The sequence below is a fragment of the Dromiciops gliroides genome, chromosome 1 (genome assembly GCF_019393635.1).
Source record: "Dromiciops gliroides isolate mDroGli1 chromosome 1, mDroGli1.pri, whole genome shotgun sequence".
In the NCBI taxonomy this organism is placed as follows: domain Eukaryota; kingdom Metazoa; phylum Chordata; class Mammalia; order Microbiotheria; family Microbiotheriidae; genus Dromiciops; species Dromiciops gliroides.
This window is the reverse complement of record NC_057861.1, coordinates 499547326-499571319: the sequence shown is the minus strand read 5'-3', so window position 1 is coordinate 499571319 and position 23994 is coordinate 499547326. Positions and strand designations below refer to the sequence as shown.

At 36.1% G+C, this 23994-nt stretch overlaps 1 protein-coding gene across 1 annotated transcript in view; it reads left to right on the top strand.

Moving 5' to 3' along the window:
* The window catches only part of DAPK1 (death associated protein kinase 1), a 259697-nt gene that overhangs the window by 66445 nt on the left and 169258 nt on the right, over nt 1-23994 (top strand).

Sequence of the window (23994 nt, the reverse complement as noted above, 5' to 3'; positions counted from 1 at the left end):
TTTATTGGAAGCTAGGTGGCTTTGTGACCACAAAGAGTCAGAAATGACTGAACAACAACACAATGGAGTTTATTGAATAGAGGTGGTGTCATAGGGTTAAAGAAAACCAACCACTTTATGAAAAGTGAGAAAATGTAGAAAGACTTATATGAGAGAATTGAAATCAAAATCTTTAGATCTAGTGCTGTGTATACCTTGACCCCAACTATATTTTTTCTTTTTTTAAAAAAATAAGAAAAACAGGGTCAAAAGAGAATGATTTTAAACAGTCCTAGCAAAGGACATAGAAGAAAAACATCTTGCTTATATAATTCAGTTCTGCCTTATAAAAGGCTAGGGAGGCTGGGTAAGGTTTTATACTTTGATTTGTATATGTTTTTTTATTTACAGTAAGTTCATAATTAAAATGAAACCTTTTAAAAATGTTTTTACAAGGTATAAATATTTATAAATTAAATAAATAGAGATGATTGGGCATAGAAGCCTTTATTGTGAATCATAATTGTACAAACTCAAGGAGACCACACAGGAAAGCCTTAGTCTTGCCACTCTTGACCTTTTTCATAACTGATTAACATAAAGTTACCAAGGAACTTTCATTTCCATTACTTGGAATATGTAAGAATGATTATAAGTGAGAAGTTGGCTGGATTTTTAAGGACTAGAATGCCTATATAAGTTCCCTCTTTTGAATGTAGGAAACTTCCTTCTTCCCAATATTTGTAGTACCAATAAGACACAGTTCCTTATTCCTCACCGCATCCTTCCCCACACCCTCATGTCCCATGTCTCACATCTCATATTCTAGGCAGAATTTAAATTAGGCAAGAACATTTTTCTTACTTTTTAAAAGGTTTGTGTCTTCATTTCTTTCACCCTTCACTAATTTATCCTAAAGCCCAGGGGCAGCCGGTACATTTCCCCCCATACTATCCCCTCCCCAAACATCTTGATACCTATTTAGTATAAATGTACATTCATGTAGTTTTACACTAATAAAAAAATTCTGTTTAACTTAGAGGCATGTAAATTCCTTATCAAAAGACTAAACACTACCCAGGAAAATTACCAGGTGGAGAAACAGGATGACTCAGAAATTCAAGCTGCTATTCTGGGCAGTTTGACCTTTAAAAAGTCAATCCAGGGGGCAGCTAGGTGGCACAGTGGATAAAGCACTAGCCCTGGATTCAAGAGGACCTGAGTTCAAATCTGGCCTCAGACATTTGACACTTACTAGCTGTGTGACCCTGGGCAAGTCATTTAACCCTCATTGTCCTGCAAAAAAAAAGCCAATCCATCCTTATATACATACACCACAAAATAAATAAATAAATGAATGAAATAGAGTTGTGGAGGGAAGAATAAAGCAAGTGACCATAAGAACATCATAACAAGCATTCATCACCAAAGTTATCATCCACTTCATACTTATCAAATTGGCAAAGATGCCAGAAGATGGAAATGGCCAATGTGGGTGGGGCTATGAGAAGCAGGGATGTGAGATGCTGTTTGAGAGGGGTTGTTGTTAACAGCATAGCAAAAAACAAGAGAAGAGAAATACTAGTTAGGGAAATTAGGCTTGGCTCTTTCTTTTTTAGGCACAAAAATAATGAAATCAATTTTCTGGAACTTGTATGGGAAAGGTTTTTTGGGGGGGGGCAATGAGGGTTAAGTGACTTGCCCAGGGTCTCACAGCTAGTAAGTGTCAAGTATCTGAGGCTGGATTTGAACCCAGGTCCTTCTGAATCCAGAGCTGGTGCTTTATCCACTGCACCACCTAGCTGCCCTGGAAAAGCTTTTAAACATTTTTTAAAAGCTGGACATTATGTGAGGGACGGAGATGTTGAGAAGGCCGTGGCTCCTGTTCCATCTCTTCATTCCTTCTAATAGGTAGGATGTAGGAATATAAAAGTAGAGTGAGGAGCAGCTAGGTGGTACAGTAGATGGAACACCGGCCCTGGATTCTGGAGGACCTGGGTTCAAATGTGGCCTCAGACACTTGACACTTACTAGCTGTGTGACCCTGGGCAAGTCGCTTAACCCCAATTGCCTCACAAAAACAAAAACAAAAAAATAGAGTGAATTCTCACCATGGTACGGACATGGTACCCTTGCCCTGAAGACAGTTGGGTAGTTCCTAACAGCAGAAGGATAAGACTGAAAGAGGGACAAAGAGCATAGTGGGCAACTTGTTCCTCTTCTGGATGTAAGTGTCTTGCTTAGGGGGAAAAAAAAGCTTTCTTCTGGCGGCAATCTCAACTCTAACTCTTTTCTGGGGAACTTTACAAGTAGAGTGATTCAAGAATACTTAGAGTTTTGTTTGGCTTTTTTTATTGATCACTTGGGACAGAGGGCCGAAAGAAACCTTAAAGATCTCATAGTCTAACCCCTTTAATTTACAAATGAGGAAATTAAGACCAAGAAAAATTATGCCACTATTAAATGTTTGACATAAATTTTGAAACTGAGTCTTCTTCCTCTAAATCCAATAATATACTTTCCAAAATATCAAGATAATCAGCAAAAGACTTTGTCAAAGACCATTCCTAAGAAAGAAAGCTTATAAAGTTTTTTAAAGTAAGTTTTACTGATACAATCACAGTCATTTCCAGATACGGTTTCTCCACCCCAAACTACCTCTGTCTGGAATAAGACCCTCCCTAATAAACAAAGAAAACATTGAGCAAACGCTCACTGCAGTGACAAGGTCTGACAATATATGCAACATTCTGCCACTTGTAGCCTTCTCTGTCAAGGGAGGGAGATGTATTTCATTATCAACCCTCCAGAACATTATTTATTTCTTAGTTACTTAGAGTTTGCCCTTCTTTCAGTGATCTTTGCTTTTACATTACTGTAGCCATCATGTACAAGAGCTTATAATATTAAAGTAACACCTATCATTGTGTCTGCTCAGTGGCGTTCTTTGGGCAAAAGTAGTTTTAATAGTCCTTTAATGTTTCCACATCTTTCTTTCACTTCCCACAGCATATTTTTATTCTTCTTAATTATTAAAACTGGAGGCTCAAATTCCAACATCTGAACTTGCTTTAGCAGAGCAGAAATCAGACTGTTTGATCTTGTTTCTATGAAGGCAATTATGCTTTTAAATGTCTGTCCCTGAATTTCACAGAAGCTGGTTTCTTATCTCTGTCATGTGTTCCCTAGTCTTTTAACACTCACACTCCTTAAAACATAACAGACAGAAATGGAAGTGACCAGAAAGGATTAGCTGCTGAGCTTTATCTGGTGCCATGACCACTCTGTTACCCCACATGCCAGATCCTGAGCTCAACCAAAGAGAAAAACAAAATGTCTTAAAAGCCAAAAAGCAAAGGGTCATTCCAATGACTATGCATATGCGTTATTATAGCTCGTATTTATATAGTGCTTTAAGGTCTGCAAAGCACTTTACAAATATTAACTCTGGGAGAGTGGGGCTTGATTTTATTCCCATTTTATTGATGAGGAAACTCAGAACCACTCAAGAGTATTTAGCACAAACACAAATTGTATAGGTATTATCGTTGTAAATCATATATTTATTGCTCATTTATAACCCTTTTGAGGGATATAGATATTTCGTAGGAGGCAAAACTGATCTTTGATCCCTCTTTTTTTTTAATTAAAGCAGAGACTTTGCTATTATCATAGAAGAAAGTATCTGTGCTGATACTAATAGCAAGCTTCATTCTCTGAATCTTAATCATTAAGTAAATGAACAGACCAGGGATTTTAAGGTCCCCAGTAAACCTAAGTTGTGAGGTCACTAACCAGACTTAACCCTGCTTGGTCTCATGAGTTTTTCTCTATGTGCTGAAATGTCACAAGGTTTAAAACTCCCTGGAGCTGGATTCTTAATGGGCCAGTAAAGTAAGTCACGTGGGAGGGGGAACTACTGCTTGGCATTTGTTTTCTTCATTCTAGATGAATGCTGAAAGTAAAGAGAGTTCCATGAATGATACCATTCATCCATTCTTTATTCAACAAATAAATGCTTATTAAGTGATAGATGAGGTATTAGGCAAAATAGGAGATGGAACAGCAATAAACCTTTATTAAGCTCCTACTATTGGTAGTGTACTGTGCAAGATCCTGGTGGAGATACAAATTTAAACAAGCCAAAGTCCATTCTTTCAAAAACTTTCAAGGTCATAATTGAGTAGGGGGTAAGACACTGACACAGATAGCTATGTTATGCAATATTACATGATAAGTTTTTAGGGGATTATAAAACAAAATGTTAGATATTAAGTTTAGAGAAGCTCACGTAAAAGTCAGTGTAAGAATCCTTGTCTATAATGAAGTTACAGCATAGTAGACAGGTGGGATAAGTTCAGATATGATTACGAAACAAAACATAAAATGCTAAGTCCCATCCAAGAGAGAGAAACTATTTTGACACAAGGAGAAATTACAGGTAGTTGGGCAAACAAGTAAGGCTTACAGAAGGGATGGCATGTGAGAAGGACCTTGAAAGAAGGGTAGGATTTAATAGGTAGGCAATAGAAGTGGGTAGAAGATATTCCTTTCCTCAGTCAGAATTTTCCAAGATTTATTTTGGAAGCGCTTTCTCAAAAGACCTACCCTCTCTTGGTGTGGTGGTAAACAGTGATCAGGATTGCTATGCCAACGGACCATAAGCTCTGGGATTCTCTTCCAAGCTGTCAGGTCTTTGATTAGTCCCAGTGACAGACTGTGCCTGCTGTCCAAGGACCAGGATTATTTTGGAAGATATGTTACTAGTTGATTAATTTTTTGAACATAAATAAAATAGATAAAAATACAAAGTGGCCCTCAGTCTTGTACTGTTCCTTCCTACTACCATAAATAGTAACAGAATGGGGGAAAGAGAGAGAATGGAGCTAAGAACCACAGTTTTTAGTTTATGTACAAATATTAATTTAACTGTTGGTTAAATGTATGATGTTTTTCCAGTGATAAACTGGGAAATATACTACTGTGGAAACTAGATCATATCCACATTGACATTTTCTCTATACATTAGACCCAAAGACATAAAGAAGTGAATAAATTATTTTGAGTTGTTGTCTTCCTCTTGTGAACAAAGACATCAAGACACATCATTTTATGGCACAATTGGTCATTTCACCTTGCGGTATTCACACTGAGCTTATATTCAGTCAGAAACCCATGAAGATCCTGACATTTTTTACTCCAGTGTCCATTGTAGGATATAAAGAAATTTTATAGATAATCCAACAAAGTCCTTTTAAGTAAGTCACACTTTACTTTGATGTAGTATGAAACTTCATTGTGATGATGAATATGAGGGAGGAGGATGAAAAATGTTAGAAAATATAGTAGGGGGTAGCTAGGTGGCATAGTGGATAAAGCACTAGCCCTAGATTCAGAAGGACCTGAGTTCAAATCTGGCCTCAGACACTTGACACTAGCTGTGTGACCCTGGGCAAGTCACTTAACCCTTATTGCCCTGCAAGGAAGGAAGGAAGGAAAGGAGGGAGGGAGAGAGGAAGGAAGGGAAAGTATAATAGGGTATCAAAAAATGAAGGTGGCAATAGGCTTTTAGATTATTCAGCTTCCTCATGACTTTCTATCATGAATACTTTCTTCAAGATGAGAGTCAGAAGGCCCTGGACATGATACTCACCAAGCAACATTACAGAGAGAGAAATTGTATCTAAAAAAGATAAGAAACAACCGTTTGCTGATTTGGGTGCAATTTCAGAATTACTAGCTTGTGTGCAGTCAGATATATTGAGCAGTTAGAGCAAAGAGCAAAATAAAAATTAAATTAAAAGAATGTGAGGAAATGTGAGGAAAGTCGCTGCATTTAATTAGTCACTCTTCACTAACTCATTCCAGCAAACTATTACTTCTGAAAAATGCAAAGTTGACAAAATTAAGATATTGATGCTGTCCCTGTCCCTCTAAAAAGGTCAGGTAGCATATGATAGTTGCCATAATAAAGAGGTTAAAGAACTCATAACCCATCTTAACCAGAAAACACCTGTTTTCCTTGCCAAGTAGAGTCTTTTATGGCAGCCAAGGACAACTGAAGTTGAGAATATAAGATCATTTGCAAAATATTAGAGAGAAGGAGTACAGATGATTATAAGAAATGTGATTACAAAATAGAAAGAAGCATTTGAGGGGAAAACAGATTTGTAGAGATAATAGACTAAGATCCGATGAAGTCAGATCACCCCCACCCCAAGCTCTAGGCCCTTTGGGTCAAAGATGCTTGTAGGAGAAAAAATGATCTAATACAAAGCTTCTTAAACTGTGACTTGCCACCCCACGTGGGGTCGTGTAACCGAAGTATGTGTGTGTGTGTGTGGGGGGGGGTTCGAGAAAAATTTGACAACAGTAAAATGTTATGTATACCTATTTTATATCCCTATATACGTGGGGTTGCATAAAAAGTTCTCAGGTGAAAAGGGGTCACAAGTGGAAAAGGTTTTAGAGGTCCTGGTTGAGTAAAAGGATCACTAGATTTGCAGTTAGATGACACCTGGGTTCAAATTCTAGCTCTGTCCCTTACCATGGTATCACTGAATCATAATTATTATTTTAAATTCCCATTTACCAGTTTTATAAGGGTTTTTGTTGAAATTGGACTAGCAAATTTCCATTTTTCCCTGATGTTAATCTTTTTTTTTTTTTGCAAACTAATCAGAAGGTTACATTTAAAAATTTTAACCTTGGTTTCAAAACTCACTGAAACTCTTCATTTGAAATATTTTTAAACAGGTTATAAAATTATGGTCCTGAGGCAGCTAGGTGGCGCAGTGGATAAAGCACCAGCCCTGGATTCAGGAGGACCTGAGTTCAAATCCAGCCTCTGACACTTAACACTTACTAGCTGTGTGACCCTGGGCAAGTCACTTAACACCCATTGCCCTGCAAAAAAATAAAATAAAATTATGGTCCTAAGCTTTTTATTAAAGGGTGAAGAGATGAGAGTTTTAAGGATGACATGGGTGATCATCTTGGCAACAAAAGCTCAGTTTTTGAATGTCTTGCTAATCACGATGACTTCATATTAGTAGTTAATATATCAAGGCACAGCCAATCCTTAAGAAGTAGTTCTTCTTTAAAGATATTGAATATAAACTGTAATAGACTTAACTCTTCTCAGCAATACAATGATCCAAGACAAGGCAAAGACTTATGGTGGAAAATGCTCTCCACATTCAGAAAAAGAACTATGGAGTCTGAATGTAGACCAAAGCATACTATTTTCATTTTTGTTGTTCTTTTTGTTACAAACAAGAACATGTTTGTTCTTTCTTGTGTTTTTTTCCTTTTGTTTTGATTAATGTGGAAATGTGTTTAACATGATCATAATGCAGAACCTATATCAAATTGCTTTCTGGCTTCGGGAGCGGGGAGGGAAGGAAGGGTAGGAGAAAAATTTGGAATTCAAAAAATGTCTTTACATGTAATTGAGAAAAATTAAAAAGATAAAATTAACAAAAAAGAAAAAAGGTAGTGCATATAAATCTGTGGTTTAATTCTCGTGATACTTTTAAGATGGGGGAGAGTCAGATGACTTTAGATCATCCTTGTTTTGACTATAATGTGGTTAATAAAGTGCTTGTACTAGGAGCAGAGGAAGTGCCCCATCTGCCATTAAGTTCTTCATTTGTGCTCACCTAGTATTTTCTTCAATCTGATGTTTCTTTTCAGGATACTTTTTAAGCCCCTTGTGCATTTTGTGAGGTTTATTGTAGATAACATCATCTATAAATCCATTTAACCAAGCACACAAAAATTGTGGTATGTTGCAGGACACTGAAATCCAACAACAAAATAATGAAAATGCCCTTGTCAGCCCCTGTATATTGTGAACTACCCTTCTTCCTTCAGGATATGTGACATCTGGCCATCTGACCCAGGGATAGAGGGAGAGTAGCCGAGTCAATCCATATGTTCAATATTAGTAAAGCTTTAATTCTTTTTTAAATATAAAAATAAATATAAAGAGAAGTTTTAATATTTTCTTCCTATACTTCAGTACCTCTGCCCTTCCCCTGGGATTCATGCACTCCATTTTGTAGACAACTGTCTTAGTGGATTGTAAAGATTTATATCAGATGTACCTGTGGGCCATAGACATCTTCCTTTCAGTAATACTAAACGTTCATTTTTTTTTAAATATACACACAATCCCCTAACGTTAAGCGGGAGAAATCCACGGTCACTTCTGAATCCATGGTCACTTCTGTTGAAGCCCAGAAAATAACTTCTCCTCTGGTGAAATATTATAACTGTCCCATCTGCTACAGCTCCTGATGGTTTAAAGATAAAGAATTTTGTTGTTGTTTTATCTTTAATGTAAAAATCATTTAATCAACTAATTAGCATTTGAAAGGGCAATGATGAGGGGTAATAACACTACTGCACAGTTGAAAGGCCTTGGGATGTGATTTGAAAAACAAGAGTAAAATTCAAACTCTTTGACATCCTAGGTCCTCTACAGCCTGCACACTTTCTCTCTCCAGCATTGTTCTTGAACTTCAGGGTACTTTATGATTCAGTCAAACTAGAACATTTGCCATTTTTTTGAATAGGGCTTAGATTTTACTGCCTTGGGGCAGGTAGGTCGCACAGTTGTTAAAGCACTGGCCCTGGATTCAGGAGGACCTGAGTTCAAATCCAGCCTCAGACACTTGACATTTACTAGCTGTGTGACCCTGGGCAAGTCACTTAACTCTTATTGCCCCACCCCACCCCCCCAAAAAAAGATTTTACTGCCTTTCACTTTTGTTCAGTCTGTTCTCTCTTTACAACTGTTTAACTAATATATATATACATATACATATTATATAACTTTATATATACGCATATATATATTTGCATGACTATATATCTTTATAACTGTTTAACTGTATAACTCCTTTCTTACTTTTGACTTGAATTTCAGTTTTTCCTTTAAAGCTCAATTTAAGCACCACCTCCTCCAGGTAGCCTTCTTCCAGTCTCCCAAGTTAGTCATGACTCTCTCCCCACCATTTGCCTATTATAATACTTGACTTGCCTTTTGCTGATGCATGTATCTAGTATTATTTTATAGTATAATTATTTGCATGTCATATGCTTCTACTGAGAGATTGTGGATAGAGAGTTGACCTTATCACAAGGCAGACCTAGACCTCTGACAACTTGACTGTGACCCTGGGCAAGGAACAAACTCTTAGGGTTCTAGGGAACTTTGTAAGACTAAATTTGGCTGAGAAGGTCCTGAACTGCATTGGGAGAAAGAACTTCCTCATCCAGGAGTTCTCCTGTACTAGTGAAATCACAGATCCTGTGCCTCTCCTATAACAGCAAGAACCATGTCTTGTTCTAGGTTTTTTATCCCTTCTATTACCCAGTCTTCCACACTGTGTAGCCACAAGACATTTGTTGAATTATATTGAATGTTAGAACCAGGGGGGACTTTAGAATCATGGAATCCTAGAATTTTAAAGCTCAAAAGGACATCAGAAATTATAGTTATCCTTTCCACATTGCAGAGGTTAACCTCCCCAACCCTACATCCACTCCCCTGGTGATCTGGAAAATTCACTTAAAATGTTTTGGCCCTCCCTTTGTATCAAAGAAGAAGTCTGAATTTTTTTCTTCTTCTTTTTTTTGGGGGGGGAGGGGGTGTAAGGCAACTGGGGTTAAGTGACTTGCCCAGGGTCACATAGCTAGTAAGTGTCAAGTGTCTGAGGTTGGATACAGGTCCTCCTGACTCCAGGGCTGGTGCTCTATCCACTGTACCACCTAGCTGCCCCTTTTTCTTCTTTTATGGTGTGTTTTTAGTACCTTATTGTAAAATTTGGATTAAGTATTTGGTCATAAGCTCTGTGTTACCTGCTGTCCTTCATGTGTTGTCTGCGACTTCCCTCCAAACCCCCCAAAATTCCCATTTAATTTCTTATGCTGATACCCAATTTATTGAAACCATGAAAGGGAAAGTTATGATGTGGAAGGGATTAACTGTAGAAGGAAAAAAACCACTTTCCTCATCATCATCCTTGTAGGTAGCCTTGAATGTCAAGGAAAGGACATTTTCTTGTACAACTTCCTAAAGTATGGTATTCAGATGTTTCGTTTCATCATATAGAAGGTCATGAAGAGGGGTACCTGGAATTTGGATATTATCTCACTGAATTTTGCTTCTAAATCTGTTACTTTGATAGCTAGCTTAAATGTTCATCCAGATTTGGATTATTGATTATAGATTTAGAGCAGGAAAAAGCTAGGAGGTCATATGCCTTCTTTATTGCTCAGATGAGAAAAACTGAGGCACCAGAGAGGTGAGATGAGTTGCCCAAAGTTACATTGGCATCAAATATAAAAACCAGAATTCTGATATAGGAATCCTAAGACTTTTTTCTGATTTTTTCTGACTCTAAGACGTATAATATTATTATTATCTGGGTTTTAAAAAATTCTGATTTTTTTTTGCATTTTTTGAGTTTTGAAACTGGCCATTTTTTTCACAACCATTTTCTTGGTTCTTTTTAAATTTTTCTTTGAGAACTCTAATTTTTATTGTCATTTTGATCTTTATTTCTCCTTTTAGCTCTTTTATTGAATTTCAAAACCAATATAGATATTCATATCATTGTTCTATTTTCATTCTTGAGGGTCTAGTTATTCCTCTGGACTTATCCTTTTTTTTCTGGTGACTTGCTTCATTTTAATCCATAGTATTTCTTTTAATGATGCCTTTCTTTTGTTCTCATTCTCATTTTTATGGTTTTTCTACAAGGTTTCACCTCTGACCAATTTTTTCCTTGCCCCTTTTTTATTATTATTGTTCTTTTGCATTATTTGGCATATTTCTTGCTGTTTTGAAATGATAAAGGAAGCTTGGTTTAGGCATAGTCTCTCATTGAAACATCCTGCATAAAAGCCCAGGTTTGGGCACTGTATCCTTAAAGGATACAGTGTACAGTTACTACCTCCTCTGAAGAAGGAGCAAACTTGTGCCAATGATTAGAATAAAATATGTTATTTGAGGGGAAAGTGGTGCCTGAGGAATTAAGGAAATGGTTCAAACTGATTTGAAAAGGTAAACAGAAAGCCGTTCCAGTGTCAAGCCACAAATTTTACTGAGGTAAACTAACCCAAAGACTTAAGAAAGAACTATGAAATGGAGACCAAATCATTAGGAGGTGGGGCAGTGAAGGGGAGAATACAATAGGATTGGTACAAGTTGGTAATGGATGAGCTACAGTTTTTTTGTTTTTGTTTTTAATTCTGGGATAGAATTTCTTCCCAATATTTCTGGTTTGTATAGTATTCCTTTACAATCCAGTCCCCACAAATTACATTGACAGTAAAATTGTGACCAGAAAAGATGGATTTAAATTGTGGAAGGTGTGGAAACCATATCCTTAATGAAACTGAAGAAACTAGTCGTGCTTAGCCTGGAAAAGAGAAGGCTTCGGTATCTAAATAGCTATGATTATATGGGAAATTGATTGGATTTTGTAGCTCTAGGGGCAAAAAGAGTAAAATTGGACAAAAGTCCATTTTACTACCTGTACTTTGCATTCCAGCCTAACTGGTCTACTTGCTGTTTTCCTAATTCTGGGTCCATATTGCTTCTCTATGCCTTTCTACAATCTGTTCTCCATGCCTGGGATGTTCCCATGGTTTCCTTCAAACTTTATGTGCCACATGCTGTGGGATGTTTTAATTTTTCCAGTTCTTAGTGCCCTCTACCTTCTCAATTGGGTGAGTGTAATATAATTCTTACATTATGTTTTGTACCTCATGAAAGTTCATATAATTTGTATATAATATATAAATATATTCTCTATTTCACCTTATATAATTTTGCATGTGTATATACACACAGTTATATATGTGTTATAACCCCTCAGTGGAGAATAAGCTTCTAGAGAGAAGGGACTGATTTTGTTGTCTTCATATTCCCAGCACCCCTAACACAGTGTCTACCATGTAGTAGTTATTTAAACAAATGCTTACTGAATAGAAATGTCAGAACTATCTAGTAAATAGATGAATTACCTTAGACAATAAGAAGTTAACTAACATTTCATATGTTCAAGATGAGTGACCTATGTCAGGTATTTTAGAAAGAATTCTTGTTTTGGAGTGGGACGTTGAACCAGATGTTTCTAAAATCCCTTCAAAATCTACAGTCATCCTGATCCTGCTCATGTATGGCTCATATTGAATTGCTTGAGTTCTTGGGGGATGGGGGGAACTGAGGAAGGAAGAGAATTTGGAACAAAAAGTTTTTTTAAAAATCGATTTCAGAAATTCTCCATAATCTGAACTTTTGTTCTTTAACTGTTTTCTCTCACAACCTAGCTAATGTGGGAATGTTTTCCATGACTACTCTTGTATAACTTATATTGAATTGCTTGAATTCTTGGGGGTAGGGGTGGGAAGGGAGGAAGGAAGAGAAATTGGAACTCAAAATTTTAAAAATTTAATGTCAAAATTTGTTTTTACAAGTATTTTGGAAAATAAAATTCTAAACAAAAAAACCCCACCAGGCTGCTAAATTTTTTTAATGTTAAGATTTGTTTCTAAGGGGCAGCTAGGTGGCACAGTGGATAGAGCACCGGCCTTGGAGTCAGGAGGACCTGAGTTCAAATCCGGCCTCAGACACTTAACACTTACTAGCTGTGTGACCCTGGGCAAGTCACTTAACCCCAATTGCCTCACTAAAAAAAAAAAAAAAAAGATTTGTTTTTACAAATATTTTGAAAAATATAATTCAAAACACCAGGCTGCTAATTTTTTTTAAACTGATGTCAAAATTTGTATTTACATATAATTTGGGAAAGTAAAATTCTAAATAAACCTTAAAAAGAGGAAAAATACTACACATACATTAGCTCACTAGATATTTTTTTAAAATCTACAGTCATTTAGTAAAACTTCTTGAGCTAGGTAAGATACTTAAGCTGGTGTTCTCTAAACTTTTTTGATCATTTGTAGCAGTAAAAAAATGTTAGGCACATCTTGAATAATACATGTATACCTTATTTATAAATTATACACATATATTACCTTTAACCAATTAGGTGCATTATAGGATACATGAAAATAGACATATTAAAAGGATGAAATAAAGATGAAATAATGTTTTCAAAATAGTTATTTGGGTAGTGGCATATAACCCTTTTTGTTCTCATTAAACTCTTAATATTAATATTTAAAACAATATGATTGAATATACTTTATTCTTTTTGAAAAAAATACTTCAGAAATGGGATACAGGTAGCTGTTTGGTTTGGGTTCTCAATTCAGTTTATTTTGATATTTGTTTTTCTTTTTTTGTGGGGCAATGAGGGTTAAGTGACTTGCCCAAGGTCACACAGCTAGTAAGTGTCAAGTGTCTGAGGCCAGATTTGAACTCAGGTCCTCCTGAATCCAGGGCTGGTGCTTTATCCACCATGCCACCTAGCTGCCCCCTTGATATTTGGTTTTAATGGTTCTCATAGCTAAAATAGAAACCTCGCCAGCAAGCATAATCCAAATAGAAGAAGTGCATGATTGGCTATGCTTATTAAATCATCTTAATTGTTTTCCCAATCTCAGCCACTAATTATTTAAAAATATTGCTAAAATTCAGCTAGCAAATTTCTATCTTTATTGATATCAATCAGTTGCAAATTAGTCAGAAAGTATTGAATTTAAATGTTTTAATAGAGCATTTTAAAATAAGTTAGAAATTCCTATTGCTTAGCTTTTTGAGGTATGCATAGTCTTTATAGTTAGAACATTGTTCTCACCTCCAAAAGTTTAGTTTAAAAATCTTTTCAAGTATGATGGTGTGATACTATCATTAGTCAGTAGTTGAAGGTTTAAAAAATTATTTTTATTTTTTAAAGATCGAATTCTGAATTCTCTTCCACCTGCCCCTCCATCACCCATTAAAAAGACTAAATATATGACATTAATTATACATGTGAAATCATGCAAAACATATTTCTATATTAGCCATGTTGAAAACAAGCAAGAAAATTAAATGGAGTGAACAACTTATGCTTTAATTTATACTCGAACTCCATCAGTTCTTTCTCTGGACATGGATAACATTTTTCATCATAAGTCCTTCAGAATTGTCTTGGATTATTGTATTGCTGAGAATAGCTAAACTATTCACAGCTGATCATTGTACAATATTGTTGTTACTTCTTCTCACTTTACTTTGCATCAGTTCACATGTCGTTCTAGGTTTTTCTGGAACCATGCTGTATGTCATTTCTAATAGCATAATAATATTCCATAATACCATAACTTATTTAGCTCTTTCTCATTTGATAGGTATCCCTATGATTTCTCATCCTTTGCCACCACAAAAAAGCTGCTAGGAATATTTTTCTACATATAGGTCCTTTTCCTTCTTCTTTGATCTCTTTGGGATATAGATCTAATAGTGGTATTGCTGGGTCAAAGGGTATACACAGTTTGATAACCTTATGGGCATAGTTCCAAATTACTGTCCAGAATGGTTGGATCAGTTTAGAACTCTACCAACAGTGCATCAATGTGTCGATTTTTCCATATCCCCTCCAGCATTTGTCATTTGCTTCTCTAACATGTTAGCCAATCTGATAGGTGTGAGGTAGTACCTCAAAATTGTTTTAATTTCTCTAATTAATAGTGATTTAGAGCATTTTTTCATGACTATTAATAGCTTTGATTTCTTCTTCTGAAAACTACCTGTTCATATCTTTTGATCATTTATCATTTGAGGAATGGCTCTTTTTATTTTTTACAAGTTTGATTAAGTTCCCTATACATTTGAGAAATAAGATTTTTTTATCAAAGAAACTTGCTGTAAAATTTTCCCCCGTTTCCCTATTTCCTTCTAAACTTGGTTACATTGGTTTTGTTTGTGCAAAACCCTTTTAATACCATGTAATAAAAATTATCCATTTTACTTCTTGTGATCTCTATCTCTTATTTGGTCATATATTCTTCTCTTATCTATAAACATGACAGGTAAAATTTAAATGCCCCACTGATTTATATGATTTATGTCTAAATCATTTGTACATTTTAATCTTATCTTGGTACATGGTGTGAGATGTTGGTTGGTGCGTAGTTTCTGCCAAACTACTTTGCAATTTTTCCAGCAATTTCTGTCAAATAGTGAGTTCTTGCCCCCAAAGCTTGGATCTTTAGCTTTATCAGACACTAGATTACTATGGTTATCATTCCTTATCTATTCTACTGCTCTTTCACTCTGTTTCTTAACCAGCACTGGATTGTTTTGATGATTAGCAGTTTGGAATATAGTTTGGAATCTGGTACTGCTGTGCTGCCTTCCTTCCATTAAAAAAAAATTATTCCCTTGATATTCTTGACCTTTTTTTCTTCCAGATGGATTGTGTTGTTATTTTTTCTGCCTTTATAAAATAATACTTTGGTAGTTTGATTGTTATATCACTGAATAAGTAAATTAATTTAGGTAGAATTGTCATTTTCATTATATTGTTTCAGTCTACCTGCAAGCAATTGCTATTTCTCCAGTTGTTTAGATCTGTCTTTTTTTGTGTAAAAAGTGTTTTGTAATTGTGTTCATTAAATGTGTATTTTGAATAACTGTGATAAATTCAATTTGCGAGGCTCACTTCCTGTCAGATGTCAGAAGACTGCCATTTCTTTTACTTTGTAATGTAGCAGACAAGGAGCTCATCCCATAAGCAGAAACAAGAGTCTCCCAATTTTTTGTTCACCTGTGCTCACATTTTTTGCATTATCTTCAATCCTTAGTTTCTTTGCAGGAATTATTTTAGGCTGTCCTTTTTGTGAGGTTTCATTTAGTTAAAACTAGATAATAAAAGAGAAGTAGGGTGGTATAGTGGATAGAGTACTGGACATAGAATTAGGGAGACCTGAGTTCAAATCCAACCTCAGATACTCTCTGTACCTCCAATGGGCAATTAAGTTCTGTGTTTCAATTTCTTAAACTGTAGAATGCTGATACTAGCACCTACCTTTCAGAGGCACTGTGAGGATCAAATGAGATAATATTTGTGAAATGCTTGGCACATAGTAGGTGTTTAATAAATGCTTGTTACCTTGTTTCCTTCCTGTCTGTTATGTAGTACCACACATTTGCCCTCTGTGTTTCTCATACACACTAAGCATCATGCAGTAGAAAGAACCCAGGATTTGCTATCAAAGGACTAAGATTTTAATCCTGGTTCTGCTGGTTAGTGCCTGGGTGACTTTGAGGCAATCACTTATCCACTCTGGACATTGATTCACTCATCTGTAAAATGTCCCTGAATGCCCCTTCCCACTTAAATCTATATTATTATGACCTTGTTTGAATAAAAGTGTGGAGAGCTATTTTTTTCCAGTCAAATGGCCTTCTTTTGATCCTTCCCTATTGTGGACACCTGGAGTCTGCTAGAGGTGGGGGAGGAAGGGTTTAAAATATACATCATTTGCATAGCAACTGAACACCAGCTTAACTTCTACCCCTTCACCTTCAGGGATCTTTTTCTTAAGACATTCCAATAAAAACAATCTCCTATATATAAAATGGAAAATCACTTTTAACTTAGCTTTTCTTGATCTGAAACCCTAAAAATCATATTGAGCCTGGAAATGATACTCCAACGTGTATTTTAAATCTTTGAAGTTGGCGCAGTTTTTGTTAAATGCATTTGTAAAAGATAATTGTTAATTCTTTACTCTGTGTGTCTCTGTTTCTGTGTGTGTGTGTGTGTGTGTGTGTGAGAGAGAGAGAGAGAGAGAGACAGAGAGAGAGAGAGAGAGAGAGAGAGATGCTATCCAGTGCATTTTAGAAAATACTTAAAAGAGTCTTACCTTTATACCATAGGTCATGGTGGTCTAGGTTAACAATCAGAGTCTTATAATGGGGGAAAATCATTTCAGAAACAGAACAAAAGACTACAGAATAAAGACTGAATTAGACTTTTGGCAAAGTGCAAGTGAGGACTGAGAGTGATGGAAATGATCAAATTTGAGTTGCTAGATAATGATGAATATTTCTATAACTCATTTAATTACTTAGTTTTATGTAAGAGCTTTGTTTGCTGTGAGCATATGTACAGAAAAAAATTCACATTATCAAGAACTAAGTTCTGTAGCCCTGATTTGGCTGACATTTTTCACAGCCAACAAATATTGATATGGTTGCCCACTGCTTTATTGAGAGCTTAAGGCAAAATAGATGTCTTATACTGACTTCAGTTAATGCTTAAAGACTACCATTAATAGTGGGTAATTATTAGTAGATCAGAGATCAAGATAGATAGTGAATTTGTGTAGTGAATAGCCACAGAACTGGATATTATCATTTTCCTACTCATTACTGCAATGTGATACACAGAAGTTACTGTTATACACACCCTCTTTTGAAGATGGAACTTCCAGCCCATTTATCACATGCCATTGCTTCCCGCCTGGCTCAGGAATTGAACACAAATTACATGATCCAATAACTGTTAAAGTAAGCCTAGAAATTGTTTCTTTCCTTGGGTTTTCTTTTCCTAAATATTAAAATAACAGCTCTGATCAAGTGAATAAGGTAACTGAAGTTTCCACTTGCATTCTTATAAGCTCTTTGTTTAATAAAGACACAATAGAATGCAACTGCAGCCATACATCATATGTATTCCTTAGTTTTAAAGGTTTGGGAAAGTCTGAGAATCAGAAATAGTCTTTTAAAGTGTTGATGTGATATAATTCTTATACTTGTAATTTTGGGGTCTTTCTTTGCATACCTGAGTTGTTTACCTGTAATTTTTCCCCTGTACTTTGCGATAAGAGAAGAATTTCAGTCAGTTGCAGTCCAGGAAAGAAAGTGTTGTAACAATACAAACACCACCAAACCTTTATTGACACGACCTAGTTTTCCTTCTTGTGTTTGCATAGGACACACAGACATTGCTTGGAGTTTTATGGGCAGAGGACTAAAAAAAAATCCAGGTAGCTAAAATCACCATCTATTAAGAGCTGTCTTTAATCTGAATATATTTGGACTGTTTTTTTAAAGGTTAATATCTGGTAGCAGATGCAACTAGGAGTCAGGGAATCCTCTCTACTTCAGCTCTATGTGTCCTGGATTAAAAACACTAAGGTACATCAGGACAACTAGATAACTGTCAGTTGTTCAACTGACTAGCTGACAAGCCACTTATCCCTTTTAAACTCAGTGTCCTCATCTGTAAAATGGATGGATTGGAGTCATTCTCTAAGGTCCTTTCTGACTCTCACAAGAGTCTATGCATCCCATCACTTTTATAATAAGGTCTGCTCTTTAACAGTAACTTCACTTCCTACCTTGGCTCCCTGGAGTTACTCTCCCCAGGAAATGTCATATAAAAATTCATTAGCAATGGCAGCAAGCAGTGGAGGAGAGAGTGTTATATTATTGGAACATCAAAGTGTTGTCTCCGAATGGGAATGATATAAATGGCTTTGCTGTATAGCTGCCATATGCTCCTTTATGGAGTTGTCAAACACTTCAATTTCTTTCAGCACTGAGAATATTTTTCTCTAATTGAACCCTGTTTATTTTTCTCTTTAAAAATGGTTTATTGATGCTCTTTTAAAAAATATGTATCACTTTACTTTTCCCATAACTCCTTTCCCCTGTCCCAGATTAAAGGGGAACAGATTAGTTGTAACAAATTAGTATAGGGAGAAATGGTGGCATATGCCTGTACTCCCTACCATTGAGGCCAGTAGATTGCTTGTTTTCTGAGCTACAGTAGGCCTAATAATAATTAGGTGTCCACACTAAGAATGGTACCAATATGGTGGGCCTACAGGATTAGGGGACCAATAGGCTACCTTGTTGTTGTTCAGTCATTTCAGTCATGTCTGACCTTTTGTGACCCTATTTGGGGTTTTCTTGGCTAGAGTCATTTGCCTTTTCCCTCTCATTTGACAGATGAGGAAACTGAGGCAAGCAGGGCTAAGTGACTTGCCCAGGGTCACACATCTATTAAGCATCTAAGGTAGGATTTGAACTCAGGGTGTTCTAATAATTACTGTTAAAAGCCCACATCTATGTTGCTTCTTTCACACTCTTCTTCACTCTACAGTTAATGGAGTTTTTACTCCATTCTTTAAGTGCATGACCCAGGGTGAGAGTGAAGGACTGAAATCATTCACATTAAACTCTCAGTTCTTTGTTTTCAGCTTGGAGGAAGGCAGCTAAGAGTCCTGGATGATAACAACTTCTGGGCCCTGTCTCTTCTTGTAGTGTTGGTCTGGGATACCAGGATCAAGACTGTGGTCCTAAATATTTTCCTTGACTATACATATTCGTTATAAGGGTTTTATTTTTGGGGAGGGGGGTTATCTTTTAAACTAGGAAGAGAGTTGGGAGGGGGAGACTGTAAATGCTTATTAACTGAAAAGTAAAATGAAAGATTAAAACAAAGAAATGTATATATTTTCAGAATTTCAAAGACCATTTTCAGAATTGAGCTATTGATCCTGGGCAGACATTTTCTGTCTTTCATGTACTTTGCTCTGCCATACTTCAATCTGCCCATTTTGGGGATTACTCAAAAATATGAATAATTGCCCACATAGCTGGATTAAACCCCCTGAAAAATGTTTCAAATGGCAAAGACGATCAGATAGAGCATGCTGGGTGATTTGGTTTTGGAATCAATCAATTACTTAATTTATCAGTGCTTATCATTCCTCACTAAATAAATAAATCACTTATCAGTGCTTCATAGCCACAGCTGAGTTTTGAGTCTTCATAACTAATGTTTTCTATTTAAATCACTGTTTTAGCTTCAGAGATAAATATAAAATATTTAAATACAAAAAATAAGATTGTGGTCTGATTAGGGATAGATAAGCTGTGTATTCTGTGGCTCAAGGCTCTCTTCCCGTAATATAGGTGCTCCTGGACTGGAGTTCTTTTTCATACATCTGGATGGGTTGAAGCATCTGGGGACTGAGATGGGAAAGGAAGGGTTCTTATATTGTTTTTCCCTTGTAGGAATTATTTCAATAGCCTTCCTCTTAGTTTATCTCTCCTTTATTGCTGCTCATTTTCATCTAACTATTTTCTAACATTCCTTAGGTAGTTCTAGAACAAGTGTTCTCAGCCTGGGGTCCATGGATAGATATCACGGAATCCATGAACTTGGATGGAGAAAAAAAATGCATCTTTATATTTCACTAAACCTTGGTTTCCTTTGTAATACTATTTATTTTATGTTTAAAAAAATATTATTCAGAGAAGGGGGCAGTGGGCATCACCAGACTACCAAAGGGAGCCACAAAACCAAAAAAGCAAAGAACCCCTTCGCTACAGGGAACTGAAGTTGGTTAGAACTATTCATGCTAGAAGTCTTCTTCCTATTCTTTTCTATTCTACCAATGTAGATTTTTATGGATTAACTTGTTCTGCAAATTAATAATTTGCTTCTCATATAGTATAAAAATGATGTGATTTAATAGTTTGCCTTTTTTTTACATTCTGAAGTATTTGAAATTCCTGTTACAAATCTTGAAAAGAGGGGCAATTAGGTGACACAGTGGATAAAGCACCCGCCCTTGATTCAGGAGGACCTGAGTTCAAATCCAGACTCAGACACTTGACACTTACTAGCTGTGTGACCTTGGGCAAGTCACATAACCCTCATTGTCCTGCAAAACAAAAAATAAAAAAAGTCAAACAAATCTTGAAAAGCTTACTTCAAGGAAGTTTTTCATGTTCGGAATTAATATTCCAAATTATCTTGGGGAAAAGAATTTATGTATGGGCAGGAGCCCACCACCTATAGTGGCCTTTAGAATTTTTTCTTATGCAGGTTCATTCACCTGGTTCAAATTATCTCAAATATTTGGTTCCCTAGAGTTTTACAACAGGGAGCGATGGTGGGAACCTTTTTAGGAAAGGGGAGCAGAGGAATAGTTGTTTGTTTTTTTTTCCATCCCAAGTGTCATATGCTCATTTTGTCCTCTCTGCTTACATGGTGGAACTGACCCCAAAGGTGCCGATAAGGGGAAGAATAAATCAGTAATTGCTCCCAGCTTTCTAGTCTGATATAAAAGTCACTTGGTTTCAGTAGACCATCCAGGAACACGAGCCCTTTTGTTTGCTCTTGAAAGTTTAGCACTTGAATTTCGGGATGGGCTGTTTAGTTGGTTAGAGAAAATGTGGACGCCTCATGCCAGTGCCTGTTTACTTTAGGAAATGAGAATGAGGGGTATTGTGTGTGCTGTGGAAGAAAGTGAACAAGCACTCCATTGTGTACTCTGTGAACAGAAACTAACCAGTGACAAGATGGGAGACCCCAGGCTGCCTACCCAAGCGTCCTCCCCTGAAAAGTCAAAATTCCTGGGAACTCCTTGGCAGATGTCTGATGCTTATGGTGTTTCAGTGTGTGGTTTTCATCCAGGGAGTAGTTTCTTCTTGCACTTAAAATGGGCAGCCTAAGAAAGACACAGCCTAAGAAATCTCAAAAGCTCCAGATTCCTCTTTCACCCTCCTGCAAAAAAGAGAAAGCAGAAGGAAGGTACCAAAAAAAAAAAAAAAAAAGGAACAGAGAAAGGGGTGGATTCCCTCAGTCTGTGCTAGTTTTTGTTGTTGTTTTTTTGTAACAGCTCTTGACTATTAATTCTTCTGCTAATATTCCAGATTGATGGCATGTCATGTGGTTTTCCCATCTGCCTGCCAGCAGTTAAATCTTGGTTCAATTAATTTTAAAGGCCCTTACCCACTGTTTGATTATCTACATGTAGAGAATGCATACTTACTAGAAAATTTGTGCTTGGTGGTCCACATTTTTAAGCTGATAATTGCCTTTCTCATTTATTCATTAAGAGAGTAAAAGTATACTTAGTTTGAATGACAATAGGTTCATTTAATAGATCTACCAAATCCTTTAAGTATCACATGGTAAGATAAATTTACCTCTTATAGGGAATAGCCAGGGTGACATTTTCCATTAAGATATATGCTAACAGTTTGCCACCCAGGTCAAAGATACCAAGCTACTAAGGGAGGCCCCAAGGTCTGTTCAGAATTCTCATTGACTTCCAGATAAAGTCCATGTTTCTTCGCCTGCAATTTAAGATCCTCTGAAATCTGCTTCCACCTACCTTTCTGGCCTTATCTTGCACTCTTCCCTCTTGTACTCAGTGTTCCAGCCAAACTGGATTAGCTGAACACATCCCACAGTTTTCTACCTACTGTCAAAAGGATGCTCTTTGTGAGAAGGCGAATACATTTTCAACAATCATTGTCTAATAAATAATACAGGCCTGCATATGTGTTTTGTAGTGGGATGACTTTGCCTTCCTTCTCCACCTTTATGCCTCTGCCCATGTTATTCTCTACGCTTGGAATGTCTTCCTTTTTCTTTCATTCCTGTGGACAACCAGGTTCATTAGTGTCCCAATTTTTCTACATCCTCTCCAAGATTTATCATTTTCCTTTCTGTCATATTAGTCAATCTGATAGCTGTGAGTTGGTACCTAAGAATTGTTTTAATTTACATTCCTCTAATCAATAGTGATTTAGAGCATTTTTTATAGGACTATAGATAGGTTTGATTATTTCTCTCTGAAAATTGCCTGTTCATATCCTGTAACCATTTATCAATAGGGGAATCATTTATTCTTATAATTCTCTGTATATTTGGTAAATGAGGCCTTTATCAGAGACACTTGGTGTAAAAATTGTTTCTCAGCTTTCTGTTTTCCTTCTAATCTTGGTTACATTGGTTTTGTTTGTGCAAAATCTTTTTTTATTTTACTATAATCAAATTTAACCATTTTATATCTTTTATAATGCTATCTCTTGTTTGATCCTAAATTCTTATTTTTAATCCATAGATGTGACAGGTAAATTACTTCATGCTCCCTAATTCACTTATATCACCCTTTTTGTCTAAATCATGTAACCATTTGACCTTATTTTGGTATCCAGAGTGAGATGTTAGTCTATGCCTAGTTTTTCCATATTGTTTTCTAGTTTTCCCAGCAGTTTTTGTCAAATAGTGAGTTCTTTTCCAAAAAGCATTGGGTTTATCAAACACTAAATTACTGTGATTATTTTTTACTATGAACTGTATACCTAATCTATTCCACTGATCCATCACTCTATTTTTTTTTTTTTTTTAGTGAGGCAATTGGGGTTAAGTGACTTGCCCAGGGTCACACAGCTAGTAAGTGTTAAGTGTCTGAGGCCGGATTTGAACTCAGGTACTCCTGACTCCAGGGCCGGTGCTCTATCCACTGTGCCATCTAGCTGCCCCCATCACTCTATTTCTTAAACAGCAACAGGTTGTTTTGATGCTTACTGCTTTATAATACAGTCTGAGATCTGGTACAGCTAGGATACGTTTCTTCACAGGTTTGTTTTTTTCATTCATTCCCTTTATATTCTTGATGTTTTGTTCTTCCAGATGAATTTTGTTATTATTTTTTCTAGCTCTATAAAATAATTTTTGGTAGTTTGGTTGTCATGACACTGAAAAAGTAGATTAATTTAGGTGGCATTGCCATTTTTATTATATTGGTTCAGCCTACAAATAATGTTTTTCCATTTGTTTCGATCTGACTTTATTTGCGTGAAAACTGTTTTATAATTGTGTTCATATAGTTCCTAGATTTGTCTTGGCGGGTAGACCTACAAGTATTTTATATCTATTGTCTATAGTTATTTATATATCACTTTTCACACACTCTGTTGTAGCACAGACTGAGTTTTTTGCTGTACCTCACACATGATATTCCATCTCCACATCTTTGTACTGGCCCTTCCCTAAGCCTGGAATACACTCTCTCTTCACCTCCTATATCTTAGAATCCCTTGTTTTCCTTCAACTTCAGTTAAAATACTATCTTCTACATAAAGGGTTTTTTTTTCTGATCTTCTAAGCTGCTAGTGTCTTTTTTCCAAAGGAAAAACAAAAACAAAACAACAAAAAACCATTGTATTTTTTGTATACATTCATATATGTATACTTATACATATATTTACATATGGATTTATCTTCCTGGATA